Genomic DNA, 9,470 nt, shown 5'->3' on the forward strand with positions numbered 1-9,470 from the left:
GACGTTATCTGGATAAGGAAACGTGGCCTGCAGCGCGTTCTGGTCAACCATCTGGTCCATCTCCCTTTGGAAGACCGAAACCCCGTTGGTGATGCCGAAGGGAACCCTAAGGAAGTGGTAGAGGCGGCCATTCGCCTTGAAGGCGGTATACTGGCGGTCCTCAGGGCGGATAGGGAGTTGTGATAGGCCGACTTAAGGTCAATGGTGGAGAATACCCGGTAATGTGCAATCTGGTTTACCTTATCAGATATGCGGGGAAATGGTTATGCGTCCAGCTGGGTGTACCGGTTTATGGTTTGACTGTAGTCGATGACCAGGCGGTGTTTATTGCCGGTCTTAACGACTACAACCTGGGCACGCCAGGGGCTGGTGCTCCCCTCGATGACGCCCTCTTTCAGGAGTCGCTGCACCTCAGAGCTAATAAAAGCTCTGTCCCTGGCGCTGTACCGCCTGCTCTTGGTAGCGACGGGTTTACAGTCGCGGGTGAGGTTAGCGAACAAGGAGGGGGGCGGGACTTTGAGAGTGGAGAGGCCGCAGGTGGTATGCGGCGGGCGGTTTAAAACCTGCTGGTTGTAGACTGTGAGTGGGGGGAGGGGTCCACCGTATGCCAGAGTGACACTTTGGAGGTGGCATTGGAAATCCAGCCCTAGTAGGATGGCAGCGCAGAGCTGGGGCAGGACGAGAAGTTTAAGGTTTTTATATTCCGTGCCCCTAACCGACAGGGTCACCACACAGTAGCCACTGATGTCAGTTGAATGTGACTTCGACGCCATCGAGATCCGATGGCGCATTGGCCGGACAGTGAGGGAGTAGTAGCTCACCGTGTCTGGGTGAATAAAACCCTCCGTGCTTCCGCTGTCGAACAGGCAGGTCGTGGCATGGCTGTTTACTCCGATGTCCATCATGGACTTGGACAGATGGTGCGGGAGGGCTTGGTCAAGCGTGACGGAGGCCAGTGTATGGTTGAGTGAGCTGCTGTAGTCTGCAGGTGAGGCGGTGGTTGGGTCTGGAGACAAAATGGCGGCCGACTGCGGCGAACAAAATGGCGGCGCCCATGACGCGGATCCCCACGAAGTTGGACAAAATGGCGGAGAAGATGGCCGCCCCCACAACTCACATGAGGCACTGCTGGCGTCTGTGGCCTTGATCAAAGATGGCCGCCCCATGACTCACATGAGGCAATGCTGGCGTCTGTGGCCTTGATCAAAGATGGCCGCCCCCACAACTCACATGAGGCACTGCTGGCGTCTGTGGCTTTCCCCCTGCAGGCGTTTGCGAAGTGGCCTTTCTTTTTGCAGCTGGAGCAGGTCGCATTCCTTGCAGGGCAGCACGCCCTTTGATGTCTCACCTGGCCACAGAAAAAACAGCTGGCAGCCCGATCGCGGGGCTCCGCTGCCGCAGCAGGTCCCCGGGGGTGGCGGTCCCGATCGATTCCAGGACACCAACGCTGTAGTAGGCCCCAGGGGCGGCGGTGCGAGGGGTATTGCGGCCGGGGTCGGGCCCGAGTCCCAGGGTCGCGCAGCACTGTACCTGGAGTACGTCTCGAGGTCCCGATGGGCCACTTCCAGGGAGCGGGCGAGGGCTGCAGCTGTTTTCAAGTCGAGGTCCTTTGATTCTAGCAGTCTTTGCCGTGAGTAGTCGGACTGAAGGCCTTTCACGAAGGCATCGTGAATATTTCCTTCAGCATGTTGTGCAGCCGTTACAGCTTTAAAGTCACAGTCCCTGCCGAGTGTTTGTAGCGCCCGTAAAAATTCATCTACAGACTCTCCTGGCTGTTGCGAGCGTGATCTTAGGAGGTGTCTGGCATACATTGTATTTACTGGGCTCCGGTACTGCTCTTTTAGCAGGTCGAGGGCCTCCTCGTATGTAGCAAGGTCCCGGATGAGTGCAAATACTTTAGGGCTCACCTGGGTGGTCAGAACTCGTAGTTTAGATTCCGAAGGCACGCCGGAGGCTACCAGGTAGGATTCAAAACAGCTCAGCCAGTGATCGAAGTCAAGGGCTGAATTCGCTGCCTGTGGGTTTAGATCCAGGTACGGCGGTCGGAGGGCTCGCAGCCAGGTCGGTTGCTGAGGCTGTTGTAGCTGGCTGTTTGGCTGGGGCTGTTGTAGCTGGCCGTCTGGCTGGCCGTTTGGCTGTGGCTGTTGTAGCTGGCTGTCTGGCTGGTCGTTTGGCTGGGGCTGTCCATCCATTTCAAAATTTAGCCAATAAAATTGATATACCTATCAATTCATTCCATGAAAAGCGACGAGTTAAGATAGTAACTATAGGTTTTAATTGGCTAAATAACAAAGCCCACCCTCGTGGGTGATCGGTTCCAGCAAGGAAGAATACTGGCCAAGCAATCACCTTTATACCTGGGCAAGCAGGCGGAGCCATGGGCGGAGTCAGCTGAGGTCAGCCCAGGTATAACAGCATGCGTGGCAAGAGGTAACCTTGTGTAGTGATAACAACAGTGTAAACAGTGATAACAACAGTGTAACAATAGTGAACGGTTGTGAACGATAACAGTGGTTTACCACAGGAATGTAGCTGAATTATTTCCTCTTTAAAGGCAGTCCATTGTTCCATTACAGTTTTGCCTGCTAATCTTTGATTCCAGTTTACCCGGGCCAGATCCGTTCTCATCCCACTGAAATTGGCCTTCCCCCAGTTAAACAATTTTACTCTAGATTGCTCCCTGTCCTCGTACTGATCAAGAAAGTTCTCCTGAACACACTTCAGAAATTCTTCCCCTTCCCTGCCCTTAACACTATTACGATCCCAGTCTATATTAGGACAGTTGAAGTCCCCCATTATCACTACTCTATAGTTCTTGCACCTTGATGTGCCTTCAATAACCACAAAACTAGAAGTTATAGACTTTAACAAGTTGGCTTTTAATCACTAAGATCAGAGCTAACATCTCAACACACCGACTGGCTCACAGGAATGAGTCATACAGATCCTGAGATCTTTAAGTAAGAGAAGTCAGAGCCAAGACCTGGAACCTTCCAGGTTAGTCAGGAAAGAGGAAGTGAAACTATACACCGTGTGGGGGAGGGTAATATACATGAGTGCAAAACGAATACAGGCAAGACAAACAGATTTCATTACACACCTCTGTGTAATTTCTCTGCAAATTTGCTCCTCTATATCTTTCCCACTATTTGGTGGTCTGTAGAATTCACCTAGTAGTGTAATGGCACCTCTATTATTTCTTAATTCTAGCCATATAAATTCTGTCTTTGACTCCTGCAGGACATCCTCTCCAGCGCTGTAACATTCTCCTTGACCAATACTGCCACACCACCTCCTATCTTTCCTGAACACTTTATAACCAGGAATATTTAATACCCAATCCTGCCCTTTTTTGAGCCAGGTCTCAGTTATTGCCACAACATCATATTCCCATGTGGCTAGTTGTGCCTGCAGCTCACTGACCTTGTTTACTACGCTTCGTGCGTTCACACACATACACTGTAAACCCTTCTTAGACCATCCTGTATTCTCTCTTAGTTTGACCCCACCTAATACATTACTATTTCTTACTTTAGTGCTCTCTGCCTCTCCCAATCCTTTGAGCACTTTATTTCCCCTTTCTAATGTTACATCCTGGTGCCCATCCCCCTGCCAACTTAGTTAAAACCCTCCACAACAGCACTAGCAAACCTCCCCGCGAGGATATTGGTACCAGCTCTGTTGAGGTGCAACCCGTCCGGCCTGTTCAGGTCCACCTCTCCCAGAACCGGCCTCAATTCCCCAGGAATCTGAAGCCCTCCCTCCTGCACCAATTCTCCAGCCACAGATTCATCTGCTCTATCCTCCTATTTCTATACTCACTCGCGCGTGGCACCGGGAGTAATCAAGGGATTACTACCTTTGAGGTCCTGCTTTTTAATCTCTTTCTGAGCTCCCTAAAATCTGTCTGCAGGACCTCATCCCTCTTTCCACCTACGTTGTTGGTACCGATATGGACAATGACCTCTGGCTGTTCACACTCCCCCCTCAGAGTGTCCTGCAGCCGCTCAGTGACATCTTTAACCCTGGCACCAGGGAGGCAACATACCATCCTGGATTCAGGTCTGCAGCTGCACAAACGCCTGTCTGCTCCCCTAACTATTCAATCCCCTACCACTATTGCTTTCCCTGTCTTCCTCCTCCACCCCTGTGCAGCTGAGCCACCTGTGGTGCCATGGACTTGGCTCTGGCTGTACTCCCCAGAGGAACCATCACCCTCACCAGTACTCAGCACAGAATACTGGTTGGAGAGCGAGATGCACTCCGGGGACTCCTGCACTACTTGCCTGGTCCTCCTCTTCTGTCTGGCAGTCACCCATTCCCTTTCTGCCTGCACACTCATTAGCTGCAGGGTGACCACCTCCTGAAACGTGCTATCCACGTAGCTCTCAGCCTCGCGGATGCACCGCAGTGACACCAGCTGCTGCTCAAGCTCCAAAACCCGGAGCTCGAGCTCCTCCAGCTGACGACACCTCCTGCACACGTGGTTGTCCAGGACACGGGAAGCGTCCTGGAGTTCCCACGATTTTTTTTTATTTGCTCATGGGATGTGGGCGTTGCTGGCAAGGCCAGCATTTATTGCCCATCTCTAATTGCCCTAGAGAAGGTGGTGGTGAGCCACCTTCTTCAACCGCTGCAGCCTGTGTGGTTAAGTTACTCCCACAGTGCTGTTGGGGAGGGATTTCCAGGATTTTGACCCAGTGACGATGAAGGATCGGCAAAATACTTCTAAATCAGGATGGTGTGTGACTTGGAGGGGAACTTGGAGGTGGTGGTGTTCCCATGCGCCTGCTGCCCTTGTCCTTCTAGGTGGAAGAGGTCGTGGTTTTGGGAGGTGCTGCCAAAGAAGCCTTGGCGAGTTGCTGCAGTGCATCTTGTAGATGGTACACACTGCAGCCACAGTATGCGTAAGCCGGTGGTGGAGGGAGTAAATGTTTAAGGTGGTGGATGAAGTGCCAATCAAGCGGGCTGCTTTGTCCTGGATGGTGTCGAGCTTCTTGAGTGTTGTTGGAGCTGCACTCATCCAGGCAAGTGAAGAGTCTTCCATCACACTCCTGACTTGTGCCTTGTAGATGGTGGAAAGGCACAGGATGTGCATCCGCTGGACCCAGTTGCCCTGCTGTGCCTTTAATTATTCGACTATTAACTCACTTCTTTTTTAAAGTAACTTAACAGAAATAAACAGGAGACTTAAAACAATCCCTCCCCAATCTGCTCCTTCCCTTGTGCTGAGGTCGCTTCCCTCGCTCCCTGACACTGGCGCTCCCTCTGGGCTCTTGGGCCTGTCATTATCTGTGGCCGCTCCTCTCGCTGTCCCACAGCTCCGCTCTCGTGCCTATTAATTTGGGTTCTGTGGCTCCACTCCTCCTTTTCACTCAGACTTCTCCACCGCCTTCTTCCTCTCCACCAATTCCTGCGCCCACTCTGCTTGTGAATCACTGCATTTGCGAATCTCCCGGCTCTGTCTCCAAGCTCTGTGCTCAAGCTCAGTATTTGAAACAATGATCTCGATGCAGGAAATAGTGCACGGTATGTTAGCTCCAGGAGATTAAATCAAGGACACCATCACAATCAGCAAAGACAATGACAAAGATCAGAACATTCCAAAGGCTGTCACATGCAGTACCTGTGGAGGAGTTGTACTAACCACATCCAAGAAGTGTTAAACCATGCACACAATAACTGATTTCAAATCTGAAGCAAGAAAGTTCTTTCAAGGGTTGGTCGAAAGGAATTTCAGATGAGTGTAAAGTGAGATACTGTAGTTAAGTCTATGACCTGTGATCTGCTTACTTGTACGTATTTTTGTACGTACTTGTTTACTTGTATGTATTTTTTTAAATACACTTGCTGAGTGGATTCAAATTGAAATTGAAAGCAGGTTTGCAGGCCTGATGCCCTATTCACACATCGAAGGTGAGAGAGATGCTGTGGGACACACGCTAAGTCCAGTAGCTGAAAGTGATTAACAGACTGGGTTTTGTGTTTAGCGACCCTGGGCGTGTTTCCGAGACCTTCCCTGGATATCAAGGCTAGGAGAGGCACTCTGGAAGGTATGGGGAGCTGGGACTTGTCCATGAGAGTAACCGAAGGTACGAGAACTGAAATAATCTCGAGTTAGAAAGCAGAAAAGGCCCAAAAATGGATCAGTCAGTAACAGGACATCAGTTGGTCTCCTCTTATCTCGGAGACATCAAATATCGACAAACTGTGTTATTTGAAAAATCAAAATATTAAACTCCAGCCCAGTTATAGGGATTATTAACATCAGCAGAAATAAACCTCAAATGTCAGAATGAACATTAAATTAAGCCAGGGTGTGCTTAACAGCAGCAATAACAGCAGAATCCAACCCCTGCAGTCACTTGTGAACTCACTGGTGTTTCAGCAGCGTGGATGACCGAGTGAATCCCTTCCCACACTCAGAGCAGGTGAACGGTCTCTCCCCAGTGTGAAATCGCTGGTGTGTCAACAGGTGGGATGACCGAGTGAATCCCTTCCACACTCAGAGCAGGTGAACGGCCTCTCCCCAGTGTGAACTCGCTGGTGTGTCAACAGGTAGGATGTCTGAGTGAATCCCTTCCCACACTCAGAGCAGGTGAACGGCTTCTCTCCAGAGTGAATTCGCTGGTGTGTCAGCAGATCGGATGACTGAGTGAATCCCTTCCCACACACGGGGCAGGTGAATGGTCTCTCCCCAGTATATTTACACTGATTCTCGGTATGCATTTTGAGTCACTCATGATTATGGTCAAATTTGGAAACTTAGAGGAATCCTGACTTCATCAGGATCTACAGTTAAAAATGATGAACAAATTGATAACCTTTTAAAGGCTCTCCAGTGTCCTACAAAAATTGCTGTTATTAAATGCAAAGCACATACAGGCAATCAAGACCAAGCTTCTTTGGGTAATGATAGAGTGGATCGAGCAGCTAAGGCTGCTGCTCTATCTGATACAGGGCCACAAGTGTCTGCATATGTTCTTAGAAATCAAGATCCAGACAATCTCCCACCCACAATTGATGATGTTTTGGCCTATCAATTACAGGCCAGTCCGGACGAAGTGTTATCTTGGGCGAATGATTCTTGTTTTTAAACACCTGAAGGAGTATGGGTCTACCATGACGGCCGCATGGTGGCTCCCAAGTCAATACTCCCATGGATTGCCCGATGTGTCCACGTGTTCAAACATGCGGGCAAAGGGGGGATGGCAGACTATATCACACAAACTTGGTATTCACCAGGCATTTCGGCAATTACAAAACAAATTAGTGAACAATGCATTACCTGCCAAACAATGAACCCAGGTAAAACAGAAAAGGTACAGGCTGCCTCCCACCCAAATCCAACAGGACCCTTTTTACATTTACAGATGGATTTTATTGAATTACCAGTATGTTTAGGATTTAAGTATGTATTAGTTATTGTAGATGTGTTTTCACGATGGAGTGAAGCCTTTCCATGTAAAAAGAATGATGCAGTAACTATTGCAAAATGTTTGTTAAAAGAAATTGTACCACGATTTGGTATACCTTCACAACTTTCAAGTGACAATGGATCACATTTTACTGGGACAGTTGTGTGAGAAATGTGTAAGGCTTTACAGATCAACCAACACTTCCACTGTAGCTATCATCCACAGTCAGCGGGACTGGTAGAAAGATATAATGGTATGCTGAAAAACAAACTTTCCAAACTCTGCAGCGAGACGGGACTTAAATGGGTCGAACTGTTACCCTTGGCATTGATGGTAATACGATCAGCAACAAACAGAACAACAGGACTGTCACCACATGAGGTCGTCATGGGACGACCTCAGAGACTGCCATTTTCTGCACCCTTCACTGCCAAGCAGATGGACATTCACAAGATGGATGAAAATATGTTGAATTATTGCATTGCATTAACTAAGTGTATTTCCAGTTTCCACCAACAGGTCAAGCAAGCCCAGGTTGAACCAGCTGAAGGAAGGTGCCATAACCTAGAACCAGGAGACAATGTATACGTGAAAGTATTCAAGAGAAAGAACGGTCTCCAACCCAGATTCGAAGGTCTGTACCAAGTACTCCTAGCAACTAATACTGCTGTAAAGGTGAAAGAGAGACCAACATGGATCCACGCCTCCCACTGCAAAAGAGCTCCAGAAAACAAGGAAAAGGAATCACCAACCCCATCAGTAAATGGAACTGGACATTAGGGCTATGTTTCCTTGGGACACTTATAATACCTGCAATGCCCGAATTGTATGTAAATACATTTTTGTATATGGCATACACGTACGCAACAACAGTAAATGCTTCTAGTTGTTGGGTTTGTGCCCATATTCCCATACATAGTAAAGGGGGAATTCCATTAAGGTCTATCCCCTTCAATGAGTCAGAGACGATGGAATGGATTTTATGCCAAAATGGGAGTATTACCAGGTATGAGTTATATGGCCCCAGAAAGATTATAGTAGATGAAGACTGGCAGAGGCATTGGGCCTCGGCAGGGTATGATTTGGACACCCTCAAAGGATGGTATCAGCCTAAGTACGACCATGCTAGACAGCCCCCCTCCCTGGTCCTCACTGATACATCTGGGATAGGGAGACCAGTAAGCTCATTGTGCCTGGTTAAGAGTAAGAGTAGAGGACCAAGCGTCGGCCACAGTTATTGTACTTTAAGGTACAATATAACATGGCACAGGCCGGACTGGGAGGACACCGCATTACCAAATACCACAGGGATTTGTAATAAAACCAGTGGAGGACCTTGGTCAGGCCCTAATTATTTGATAACCAAGCGGAAATTATATACGGCCTATAATGGAACATATTTTACCTGCGGTCATAAGGCCTATCCATGGCTGCCAGAAGAATGGGCGGGCTCTTGTTACTTGGGGTATGTAGTACCTTACATCCACCACTTAACCAGCTTGGGGGAGCACCCTGAGGTTAAAACCCGAGAGAAACGAGAGATTACCGAAGTACAGAGATATTTTGGGATCATACTCCCTCCTATGGGAGTTGGTCTCGCCATCAAAGAAATCAGGAGGGTAGCGGCAGTGTTGGAAAAAGTGGAAAAAGGCACTACGGACGCCCTGGAAGAGATAAGTGCAGAAATGGTGGCCATACGAACAGTGGCCTTACAAAATAGAATGGCCCTTGACTATTTACTGGCCAATGAAGGAGGAACCTGCACAGTAGTAGGTACAGAGTGTTGCACCTACATTCCAGATAGTTCTGAAAACATAACTAACCTTGCCAACCATATCCGTAGTGAAATTAAGAAATTGCATAAAACACCAGAAGAGAGTTGGTGGAATTGGCTCTTCAAAGGTTCCTGGGGAACATACCTTATGCACGGTCTTATAATTATAGTGGCAACAGCGATTCTGTTGTGCATCATGTTAGCACTGCTGAAATGTTGCAATCAATTAGGACAGATGGTCATGAATACAGAACCAGTTAAAGTAATGAAGCAGGTAC

The sequence above is a fragment of the Somniosus microcephalus genome, chromosome 4, assembly GCF_052327205.1.
Source record: "Somniosus microcephalus isolate GS21.2 chromosome 4, FLI_Smic_1.0, whole genome shotgun sequence".
NCBI lineage: Eukaryota > Metazoa > Chordata > Chondrichthyes > Squaliformes > Somniosidae > Somniosus > Somniosus microcephalus.